This window comes from Mustela nigripes, chromosome 4 (assembly GCF_022355385.1).
Source record: "Mustela nigripes isolate SB6536 chromosome 4, MUSNIG.SB6536, whole genome shotgun sequence".
Taxonomy (NCBI): domain Eukaryota; kingdom Metazoa; phylum Chordata; class Mammalia; order Carnivora; family Mustelidae; genus Mustela; species Mustela nigripes.
The window spans coordinates 6,542,725-6,555,318 of NC_081560.1; the positions used below are offsets into that span (position 1 = coordinate 6,542,725).

The 12,594-nt window shown below is 45.9% G+C and overlaps 1 long non-coding RNA gene across 1 annotated transcript; it reads left to right on the forward strand.

Moving 5' to 3' along the window:
• Positions 1 to 3,650: 3,650 nt before the first annotated feature.
• LOC132014860 (uncharacterized) lies at positions 3,651 to 10,679 on the forward strand. Its single transcript, XR_009403476.1, has 3 exons — positions 3,651 to 4,055; positions 4,975 to 5,089; positions 10,569 to 10,679. It is a non-coding gene; the product is annotated as an uncharacterized LOC132014860 (long non-coding RNA).
• Positions 10,680 to 12,594: the final 1,915 nt, after the last annotated feature.

The window sequence follows — 12,594 nt, forward strand, 5'->3', positions numbered from 1 at the left end:
CCCCCCCCCCCCCAACACACACACAGTCTATGGCTCTCCCAGCAGAAGACCTAATATGTATTATTCTCTTAAATTTGAATATATTTGATCTTGGGATTCTTTCTTCCAAAGATGTGAGCATTTCCAAAGATGTGGGAATTTCTCCCAAATTCTTTCTTTTGTTTTTTTTCCAAAAACATTTACTATGATCTTGTAGACATTGAGTTCCACAGGATTCATTTTGGAAAACATTACTGAAGGGCAAGCACGCTTGGCTCCAACAAAGCAGCCCTTTGCCCATTAAGAAGAATGGGAATCCAAGGAAATGAGGTCTTCAATTTTTGGGGCAAAAGAAAACAGACCAGTAAGTGCCAATAAATCCTTACTTGGTTTTAGAAAACTGTCTTTCCTCCAATGAATGGTGGGACACTAACAAAGTGACTGATAACATTAGAGGTTTATAATCACTCAGAACCCGGCAATGTCTATTGTGTTCATGGGACAGTCACCTAAAATTGTGGAGTTAGACTCAAAATAAGCAAAGAAGGAATGGAAATCATGCTGCAGGTGAATGCCTATAGAGGGGACCCAGAGAGCAGGATGTGATCATGATCCCAGCAGGGGGTTCAAGGGAGACTGAAGACCAGAGCCTCAATTGCAGGATCTCAGAGATGGTAAAAGATCCAAAGTTTAAAGTGTTTGTAAAAACTGAAGGTGTTTTGGAAGATGTCGAGAAAAAGGGTAAGATACAACTAAACCCAAGAACTCTAGGCTGCTCACTCTCAACATGGAAAACAGGTCCCATAGTGGGACTTAAAGAAAAGAGAGATTCTGGAAAAGAAGGTATCATAAGGACAGGTTCACATTCTTCCTTTTCTATCCTGCCCAAAATACCCAAAAAGAAAAACCCATGCTGAGATATCCTGCAGAAATCCCTGAATTTTAAGAATAAGGAAAGATGCCTACAAGTATCCAAAAAAATAATCCTATCACCTCCAAATGATCATGACCTGAGCTGAAGGCAAAGGCTTTAACCCACTGAGCCACCCAAGCACCCAGGAATTTTTTTTTTTTTTTTTAATAAATCCACAACCATGAAGAGAACTCAGAGGAAACCATTAGTGGACGAGAAAGCTCAACAGATTCCAGAAAATTATTGGCAGAATGGTATCTAGTAAAGGAAAGAGGAGTTGCCACAAGCAGTAAGAGGCAGAAAGGGGACTGAGTCTTGGAGGAGTGTGATTGGTTGAGCAGATGCTCAGCCCAGGAGCCAGGCAGGATGGAGGGCAAGACCAGGCCAATTAACTGAAAGTCTATCAGTGACTGGTCAGGCCCTCCATCCACTACCACCAGCAGCAGCACCAGGAAGGCAAAGGGAAAGATGCAAGAGGAGTTGCTTAACAGATTTCTGAGTCTGGAGCTCAGAGCAGATGTCTGGACTAGAGAGAGAAACTTGGTCATCAGCATTAAATACTTAAACTCCCTGGCACTGAGATCACCTAGAGCTCAAGGGTAGATAAAGGAGAACGGAGGACTAGAACCTCAGTAACCCTAATAATTTGAGAGCCAACAGATTTGGAGAAGTAGGGAAAGAGAGCAAAAAGGAGGGACCTGTGAGATGGGAGGATCCTAAGAGGGAGTGGTGCCTCATCAACCAAGCAAGGAGAATATTCCAAGAAGCAGGACAACAAAGATGAGTGCTGCTAAGAAGTTTGGTGCAGTGAGAGGAAAGAAATGGGCAGATGATTTGGCAACATCAAGGTAGATAATGACCTAGACAAGAACACTTTCCTTTGTGTTGGAGCAGAAAGGCAGACCTTGGCTGACTGGTGCATGTTGTGAATAAGGAATTGGAGATAGACTGTTTAGAGAACTCTTTCCAGAAGTTCAGTTTAAAGTGGAGCAGAGAGATTGACAGTAGCTGGAAAAGTTACTGATACTAGAGCAAATCTGCCTGCTAATGGGGAAGGATTCTGAAAAAGGAGGAGAGTGAAGATGTAGGAGAGCAGGGACAGACCAGCAGGTGGAGGAATGGGCCTTCCGTGGGAGAGGGACCCTTTCCCCTAGTAACTGGAGGAGAGGAAGAGAGGTTGCTACTACAAATGGAATTTGGTTTAGAGTTGGGGGTTCACATCTGATGGCTTTTTCATTAGCTAAGAGAGAATAGGTGAAATTAGAGGAGAAACATGAAAATATGAGTCACCTGAATCCTTGCAAAACTGATCTGTTGGGAGTAAATTATCACCAGTAGCACCTGGTAGGATGTCTTACATAGAACAAACTCAGTAAGCCGTGCTGAGTATCTCAAGGAATAGACATTTCTGACCGGTGGAGAAATTTGAAGAGGAATTTGCACAGCAAATCCCCAAAATTTATGAGAGAAAGGGGACATTGGAAACATTCAGTGAGAATTTTAGGACAATAGGAAGCACTTTCTACAAAAGATTTTATTTTAGAGGCATAAGCAAAAAAATAGAGATGGAAATTTACTTGGCTGAATTCGTGAAGGTCACAGTAGAAAATTTCTAAGGGAAACTAGACTATCTCTAACCTGCAAAGTCCGTGACAAGTTATGTAAGGTATTCCTTGAATGAGCGCTTTCTGTTGCTTCCTGTTGCCTTAGCATTTCCCAGAAAACTCTTTTTGGCCTGTTTTCTTATTTATTTATTTATTTGACAGACGGAGATCACAAGTAGGCAGAGAGGCAGGCAGAAAGAGAGGAGGAAGCAGGCTCCCCGCCGAGCAGAGAGCCCAACGCGCGGCTCGATCCCAGGACTCTGGAATCATGACCTGAGCCGAAGGCAGAGGCCCTCAACCCACTGAACCACTCAGGCGCCCCTTAGCCTGTTGTCTATAAGCTGGGTAGTATATGGTTTAAGTCTCTCCTGCTCTCCACCCCCCTACCTTTATCACAAGATTTCTTTACTGTAACCAATAGAGAGCTAGGATATTACAATTTTCTTTTAAAGTAATCGTTTCCTGGGGCATCTGGGTGCCTCCGTCGGGTAAGCATCTACCTTCCTCTCAGGCCATGATCTCAGAGTCCTGGAATCCACCCCCCACCTTTGACCATAGTGCACCTTCCCCAGTTTGCCTTCCTTTATCACCCCCCCCCCCCCCGGGTCCTCATAGAAGCTGTAGGGGTTGTCTGAGCCCAAGGCAGCCCAAACCCATCCCGAAACGACGGAACATTGAACCCACCATGGCGGACAGGTGAGCGGCAGAGAGCTGGACAAGCTGATTTCGAGCAGCAATCTGGGCGGCAACAGTGGAAGCAGAAAACGGAACGTTGTACAGGATCTAATTCCCTGACTTATATGTGATCGATTTCAGATGTAACCTTGTGTAGCCCTCAAAGGAGGAAAGGTCATAACTGTGGAGAAAATGGGGCAATTCCAGTTCTCCCAGTCCAGAGAGCTGGGAGATTCAGATGCTGCCGTTCAAGGATGCACAGAGCGGCCCGAGGTCGCCGGAGCAATCTACTCCTCCTACCGGCAGGCGGCGCTGTGGGATCCCAGTTCCCGCGCAGGGAAGGTAACGTTCCCAGGACCCCCTGCGTATCTCCAGGGCGACGGCCGCCACGGGGCGGAGCTGACGGGCGCAGGCCCCGCCCCCGGAGCGGCCCCTCCCCCGCCTGGACCTCCCGGGCCACATCCTGCAGGGCGGGGACAGCCGCGGCGGTTCGGCCCGAGGGCCCGGCCACCCGCGCCCGACTGAAGCCGGGACTCCGGCTGGAGACCATCCCGGGGGTGGCACCGGCGGCTCAGCCCGGGGTCTCGGACCACGCAGGCGCTGCAGGAGCCGTCGGGTGTGAGCGGTGACTTCTCCGCGGGGCAGAGGCGGCGGCCCGCGGTCGCAGGAGGGCGGCGGACGGGGGGTCCCGGCCGGTAGGAGGCGCCGTCCGGGTCGCTCGGACGGTGACATCTGCAGGCATGGTCCCGCAGTCCAGCCCGAGCTCGCGTCCTGGGGTCGGGAGAGGGCGGTGCAGGCACATCCGTGCGCTCAGCCCAGACCGAGTTCCATAAAGCAGAGACTGATTTTTTACCCATCGAGTGTGGGGTCGCTTGGATGATTCAGTGAGTTAATGAATGAGAGAGTCCTGCACACAGTCAGCCCCGGGGCCCCTGAGTGTTGCAGTTTCCCTGAAGCTCAGCTTGCATTTGGTGAGGTGCAGAGCGGGAGAAGGAGGGTAGCAGAGGAGATGAGGGCTCAGCCCCGTAGAGGGACATACGATAGGACAATTCTAAATTGCAGGCTTAGGCCCTGTCACTTTTAACAATTCTTTAGGAAATGCTAATGACGGTCGCAACTCTTTAGTTTGAAGTTTTTGAAAGAACCCCCGTCCCCACCCCTAGGGTGACAGTGATTCACTTTCCTGATACTTAGACTAATTTGAAACAACGTTTCCAAAAACATGACAATTTCTTACTGCCTTTTTCACTAACACACACACACACACAATCTACCTTGGTGACCGTTATCACAATCTACTGCCCTTGGTGACCGTTATCACAATCTACCGCCCTCCTCTTATGGGTGAGGAAAGTGACTTGCAGAGAGGTTGAAGTGACTTGCTCCACGTGTCTTATAATACAACTTGGGTTCCTTGAATTCCAGTTCTATGCTTTCCTTCCTCTCCTTCAACAAATATCTGTTTGGACCCCATTCCTTTCACAAATATAAATAATATTCGTAATATTGCTTCTCTTGGGTTGCGCCTGTCTTATCAAGCTCCTGTTCCACATTTTTCAAGTAACTGGGGCGCTATAGGAAATTTTCCTTATTCCTCTCCGTCACCTGCTAGGGAAAGTGATATTTTGATTTTCTGGTGCCGAAGATAATTGACATTCTGTCATTTCTTTCTGACAATTGTAATGTGTTCTTGGGACAAATGATCAGTTTTCAATTTAAATTTCATTTTTAGTGGAATGAAACAGTACAAATGTAGAAGTCTCTGTAGACATAACTTTCTGTATTTCTTTCTCGTAAACACAGGTGTTTTAAAGATATCTCCTGGAAAGTGTTGAAGACAATTCTATGCATCCTTTATCCCTCAATACTGCACCTTGTTGACATGACTACATCCTATAGGATGTGATGGTGTCCTATGGTATGTACTCAAATGCTTATTTAATTGAATCAAACTATCCATTTCAGGTTGTGTTCCTCCAGTTAGAAACTAGTGTCTGTGGCAGTTCCACTGCCTGACTCCCTTATGAGTCCCTCCAAGACACACATATTCTTCTTATGAAATGAGAACCTACGTATTCAACATTCCACCTCTGCCAGGGTGAGTGTCTTGTTTGTGTGAAGTGTCTGTTAACTTGTAGAAGGAGGGCCAGGAGAGTCAAAAGTTCTTCCTGGAATTATGTCATCAAAGCCTCGCCTGTCTTACACATTGAAAAGTCTGGCTTCTCAAGATCCGTGTCAGAACCCTTAATGATAGGAACAGTAGAAGGTTTCTAAACATTTCTGATGTGGACAGGTGTGGAGCCGTCCTGAGACTAAAGCAGGTGTGTTTGTGGCGCCAGGGGGCAGTATCCTTTTGATGATGTAGCCATCTGTTTCTAAGCACCGAAGGAGGAGAATCTGGATGAGCGGAAGAAGGAACTTTTCACGGGGCACCTGGTTGGCTCAGTCGGTTAAGCGTCCATCTATTGATTTTGGTTTGGGTCATGATCTCAGGGTTGTGAGCTTGGTCCTACATTGGGTTCTATGTTTTGCGTGGAGCCTGCTTGGGGTTCTCTCTCTCTCTCTGCCCACCCTCCATCTCCCCATGAGTGCTCTCTTTTTCTCTCAAGGAAAAAAAAGGAACTTTTTAAAAAAAGGTTTCGCTTATTTTTTTGACACAGAGGGAGAGAGTACAAACAGTGGGAGTGGGAGAAGCAGGATCCCTGCAGAGTAGGGAGCCCGACTCGGGACTCAGTCCCAGGACCCTGAGATCATGACCCAAGCCAAAGGCAGACACTTAACCAGCTGGGCCCCCCAGGCACCCCAAGAAGGAAATTTTCACACATGTTATGAGGAATATCTATGAGACTGATCTCTCTAGGCGTGATGTGTTTTTGTTGAACATTTAAGAGTAATTCATCAGTCAAAGACCAACCAGGTTTCAGTAATTCTGTTTGCTGCTTGGCCAGACTCTACTCTGACGTCCAGGTAGGATTCTCTGACCCACCCCCTCCAATGACTTTTAAAGTCATGTACATTTATTTTTGAGTCACTTGCTGTTGAAGATTCAGCAGTGGTTTAGGAAGACGTGAAAGAGTGTAACTGCACGGAAAGTTATCCCCTTTCTGCAGCCCCTTAGGGTTTTCCTGCAGGGAGAAGAGAAAATGCCTGCAATTTTACTATTTGAAAATCATGTCATAACTTTTTTATTCAGTGAGGGTGACTTACATGGGGGGAAACACCCTCTTTTCTGCTGGGTAGGAATGAGGAAGGATGTGGCCCTAAGAACTGCTCAACCAACATATGGAAGCAGAACTGAGAGACCGGGAAACCTCTTCCTGTTCTTCCTGTTGGGCCCTGGAGTAAACTGTGCCTGAACTCCTACCAACCCTGGCTCTCCAGTTATGCGAACCAGAGACATCTCCCTCTTATTTAAGGTGTCTGGAGTTGAGTTTCCTCTTACCAAATAGGGTCCCAAGAGACAAGGAAATTGTTGAGAGAAGGGGGGTTTGTAAGTAGTAAAGATGAAAACGTGGAAGGGAGGGACGTAATGAGTGTCCTGGTCTGAGAAGTTGACCGTCTTCACTAGGTAGTCACGGTCACCTGTTGAGTCCTGTGGCTCAGAGCAGGTACCTACTAGCATGTAGCCTGGGAACGTGGGCAGTAGAAAGAACATTCAGGTGTTGCAGCTTGCTTGTTCGGCCCCCAGGAAGTTTCTAGAAAAAAAAAAAAAAAGATGGGGCACCTGGTGGCTCAGTGGGTTAAAGCCTCTGCCTTCGGCTCAGGTCGTGATCCCAGGGTCCTGGGATCAAGCCCCACATCAGGCTCTCTGCTCAGCAGGGAGCCTGCTTCCCTTCCTCTCTCTGCCTGCCTCTCTGCCTACTTGTCATCTCTGTCTGTCAAATAAATAAATAAAATCTTAAAAAAAAAAAAGAGAGAGAGAGAGAGACAACGTTAAGCCGTCAGGACCTTCCTACTTTTCAAGCATACAGGATAGTTGTTTGTAGAATGCCCCTCAGATTGGGTGTGTCTGCTGTGTCTTTGGGATGTGGTTTGGGTTATTTGCCCACGGCAGGGAGCTGTGCTGTGTTCTCGCTGCACGTGATTTTGATTCATTCCGTTACTGATGATGTTCACCTTGATCACTTAGTTAAGGTAGTATCTGCCAGATTTCTCCTCTGTGAAGTTACTTTTTTTCTTCTTTGTTATTATTAAACATGTGGTGCTTTTGTGGGGCTGTACTTTGAAACCATGCAAATATCCCATTCCTCATCAAATTTTTCATTTATTTAGCTATATATATATATTTTAAAAGATTTTATTTATTGGAAGAGAGAGCACAGAGGGAGAGTGAGAGGGAGAAGCTGACTCCCTGTTGAGCAGAGAGCCCAATGCAGGGCTCAATCCCAGGACCCTGAGATCACAAGTGGCTGAAGGCAGAGTGTTAACCAACTGAGCCCCCCAGGCGCCCCAATTTAGCTATATATTTTTTATCTGCGTGGACTCACAGTTTCCTATTTTATTCTTATTTTATCCAATGGTTTACAATCCTTTCCTATCTGTATTTATTGCAATGCTCTAATTATCCCAAGTTTGGCCTGTGGGGGCTCCCCTTACACAGGGTTTCTGTGTCCTTTTGACCCCTTCCCATCATTCTCGAGCAACTTCCTTTGTTCTCTGGCACAAGCCCTTCCAGGCACATCTCCTAGATTCCCTGACTGAGCATTGGAGCCCAACATTTCCATGAGGAGCCCTGGTTCCTTGTGGCGGGCAGTGGATTAGAAGCCAAGGTCTGGTGTTAGCTGTGCTCATTGCCACTCAAGGGTTGCTACTCCCAGGCTGTCTTAGTGGCTTGAGCAAGGACATGCATACGTATAGCAGACACATGTTTACACGTACACTCCTTTCCCTTTTTTTTTTTTAAAATGATGGCCCAGGCCATGACCCTGGAGTCCCAGGATTGAGTCCCGCAGCTCCACAGCGAGTCTGCTTCTCCCTCTGACCTTCTTCTTCTCTCTCGTGCTCTCTCTCTCTCTCTCTCTCTCTCAAATAAATAAACTCTTAAAAAAAAAAAAAAGTAGGGGCACCTGGGTGGCTCAGTGAGTTAAGCCTCTGCCTTCGGCTCAGGTCATGATCTCAGGGTCCTGGGATGGAGCCCCACATCGGGCTCTCTGCTCAGCAGGGGCCTGCTTCCCCCTCCCCCTCTGCCTGCCTCTCTGCCTACATGTGACCTCTGTCTGTCAAATAAATAAATAAAATCTTAAAAAAAAAGAAGAAGAAGAAGCTTTGCGCTCACTATTCTTAATATATTTACTTATCTGGCCAGCCCCCTGTATGTAAGCCATCCCACGTGGCCACTGCTCCCTGCCCTGATCATCCCTGCTGCTCTGATGCTCTGCTCTGGGCTGCCCCAATCCCCCCTATCCTCCCACTGGTGGGGATGCTTACCTCACTGGGCTCCATGTAGTGATTTTGGAAAGGAGTGGTTCAAGAAAGGAAGGGAAGAGAAAGACGAGGGCAAGGAAAAGGCAGAGACACCGTTCATGGACATGGGTTAGTTGACAAGACAAATCAATGTGGAAGTGGAAAAAAACATAAGAGGTAATGTAACATGACTGAAATTAACCCCAACAGTGAATCTAGAGTTATAGATTTGGTAATCATTTCAATAAGGGTGATTCTATTGCTATAAAATGAGAAGTAGGTAGGGGCGTCTGGGTGGCTCAGTCAGTTGAGCATCTGACTCTTGATCTGAGCTCAAGTCATGATCTCAGGGTCGTGAGATCAGGCCCCACCTCACTGGGCTCTGTTCTCAGCAGGGAGTCTGCTTGAGATTCTCTCTCTCTTTCTCTCTCTCCCTCTGCCCCTCCCCCTGCTCACACTAGTGCTCTCTCTGTCTCAAATAAATAAATAGATCTTTTAAAAAAAAATTTAGAATATTTCACTGGGATCATAAACAATCACAGCACAGCGTGACAACCACAAGTGGATGTTTGCAAAGTACCAGGTCAAAGCACATCAGCAGGAAGGAAAGCAGCCCTGTGCATCCGACAGGCACTGATATGGCCAGGCACCGTCTCTGTCCTCACGAGCTCACAGTCTCGTGGGCAGAAAGAGGAATACAGGGGCAGATACTCAGTCCAGTGGAATGAGTGCCAGGCCAGGGGGAGAGCACCAGGGGGAGGGCAGTGCACTGGAAGGACACTGGACCAGAACTGGAGGGGCCAGGGAGACTGCCGCAGAGAAACTGGCACCTCAGCTGAGTCTCGACCCCATGACAAGGGGATGGCCGCTGCCCAAGCAGACTAGAAGCTGATAAAAATGCAGGTCAGCTGGGCTCACAGAGCCAAGGAGGAAAGGAATGTATCTTTCCACAAAGAGGTCCATGTGGTCTATGAAAGAAGGCAGTTTCAGAAGGAGGAAGTTAAGACCTTCACACGAGGGGCCCCTGGCTGGCTGGCTCAGGTATGTGCTATGGTGAGTACTATGAAGTGTGTAAACCTGGCAATTCACAGACCTGTACCCCTGGGGATAAAAATACATTATATGTTTATAAAAAATAAAAAATAAAAATAAAGAAAATAAAATAAATTTTTTAAAAAATGGGAGTTACCACCTTGGATAACCTAATTTATTAGGTTAAGGTGCAACTTGCCTTCTGTATTTTTCAAAACCCCCAAGATAACTCTAAAACAAAGGCTGGTTAAGAGGCATTGTCTTTTAGTCTTTGTATTTTGAAATTGATATATTAGAGTCATCATTTATTCCTTATCATCATTTTTTCCTTATTTGATATTGACAAGCCTCTTATACATTCAACCACCAATAAAAATCCAGGAATGGAAATTAAGTTATTAAGTTATAAACTTCTGTTAAAATTATGTTATGTTATATTTGACTATTTTATTTTATTAATTTTACAACTGCCTTCAGACTCTGTTTCTCTTCTGTTTAGCCAATGGTATTTACACACTATTGGCCTTGTTGATAATGAATATTAAAATATAAAACTTCAAAGTTGATAAAAAAAATTGTTATTTCCATTTAGAAGCATGGACCATACTTTTTGGTTTGCTTTGCGTTTGTTTTTTAATGTTTGGGGTAGCTACAACTGATTTCTGAGAAGTTAAGATGTTCAGTAAAGTGTTGAAGTCATATATGTCACATCCTAAGAGAAGACTCTGAAAGGCATTATATTGGTTTTATTTCTGGCTTTATTTCACAGGCGCAAATAAACCAAGACTTTCAAAAAGGTCACTAGGTTTCTAGCTGTAGGTTGGGAAAGGACTACCTGTGAGCGTACACAGTTCTCTCCCTTAGTCTAAGAGTGAAAGACATTGGGTTGGTTATTCACCGATTTAATGAGAGTTCTAGACTGTCAAATAGATTTTTTAAAAGATTTTGTTTGTTTGTTTTAGAGCAGGGGAGAGGAGCCGAGGGAGAGGGACCAGCAGACTCCAAACTGAGTGTGGAGCCCAATGCGGGACTGGAGTTCACAACCCCAGTATCACCACCCTGAGATCAGGGTCTGAGCTGAAATCAGGGTATGATTTTTTTTTTTAAGATTTTATTTATTTATTTGACAGAGAGAGGTCACAAGTAGGCAGAGAGGCAGGCAGAGAGAGAGGAAGGGAAGCAGGCTCCCTGCTGAACAGAGAGCCTGATGCGGGACTCGATCCCAGGACCCTGAGATCGTGACCTGAGCTGAAGGCAGCGGCTTAACACACTGAGCCACCCAGGCTCCCCCAGGGTATGATTTAAACCGACTGAGCCACCCAGGTGTCCCTGTTAAATAGATGATTTTTAAAGTAATTAGTAAGACGGGAATTTGGGATATTTTATTTTAGTTGACGTTGGTCTGAGTCATGGAGATGTTTCTGTAGGTACCTAAATAAAGCAATGAATCCAGAGGGGGGACTTAAATTGTCCCATTAGATTATCTAATCGGATACTGGACCAGTTTGGATCCTGATGTGATCCCTTTCTCATGGTCCAGTGTCGTTCTCTCCTGAACTTGACAGTATATAGAATTCTCTGATTTCAGCCTTTAAGACTTTCTGTAATAAAAGTTAAATCAGCTCCGGAAAAGCCATGACAATAGCACAGACTACTTCCTGCCTTAACACCTAACTCAGTTCGGTCCCTTGACATCCACTCGTTCGAGAACATCGCTAGCCATACCCAGGCATCATGTGCCTCGACCAATACAGGTTTCCTTGGAAAATGGACCTGTTTCTCAGTGAATTCTCTTCATTCGGGAAGCTCTTTTATCCTTTTCCTAGACTCCTCTCTTAATTCTGTCCTCTTTTTAAATAAATGTTCTTGCCTTTACTTATGAAAGTAGAATGAGCTTTATCCCAAAGTCTCCCTTTGGCACCACACACAGGTTGAGGATGTGACAGTAACACAGCCGAGAGGACCCGACGTGTCTGGTTCCATCTGCTCTCCGTTATTTAGAGGGTATCCACCAAGTCACGGGCTGCGTAACTGACCGTGGACTTCCTGGTGTCCTTATTCTTACTGCCCTCCACCTTGGTATATCAAGTATGTCTCCAGGATCAATGCCAGTAATAATCTGGGGACGAAGTTAACAACCTCCCTGAGGTTCAGGGCACTGAATCCTTGGTGCTGTAACTTACATAGGTTCTAGAATGGAGAAGGCAACTTGTCCCCCACAAGGTGCTTCAGAGAAGATCAGGTATGCATAGCACAGAGGGCGCAGACTTTCAAAGTCAGAGTTCAAAGGCAAGGGAAGAGTTCTGTACAAAGGCTGACTGAACAACCAGTCAGGTTTCTTTTTTTTTTTTTTCTTTTTTTAAAGATTTTATTTATTTATTTGACAGAGAGAGATCACAAGTAGGCAGAGAGGCAGGCAGAGAGAGAGAGAGGAGGAAGCAGGCTCCCTGCTGAGCAGAGAGTCCGATGCGGGACTCAATCCCAGGACCCTGAGATCATGACCTGAGCCGAAGGCAGCGGCTTAACCCACTGAGCCACCCAGGCGCTCCACCAGTCAGGTTTCTTAAGCATAGGAGGATACGCACAGATCTATCTCCAGAATTCCACAAGGATTCTACCCAGAGACCTGGCACACAAAACCCACAGCTCCCTAGGGCCACAGTCGTGTCCTGGGATGGAGTCCTGCATCGCGCTCCTTGCTCAGTGGGGAGTCTGCTTCTCCCTTTCCCTGTGCTGCTCCTCTTGCTTGTGCTTGCTTTCGCTCTTGTCAAATAAATAAATTAAATTAAAAAAAAAAAAACCAGATGTTTGATAACCTTCACCTGTCCATGTTTCAGCTTTAACAAGGTTGACAATAATTTCCTTACGTACAAGTGTCAAATTTAAAATTTAAATCTCATTTTTCTACAAACAAAGTTACTTCCATGGCTATATCCCAGTGCTGTGAAAATGGAAGAGAGCTTATTGTTATATGATCCGTGCATAGTT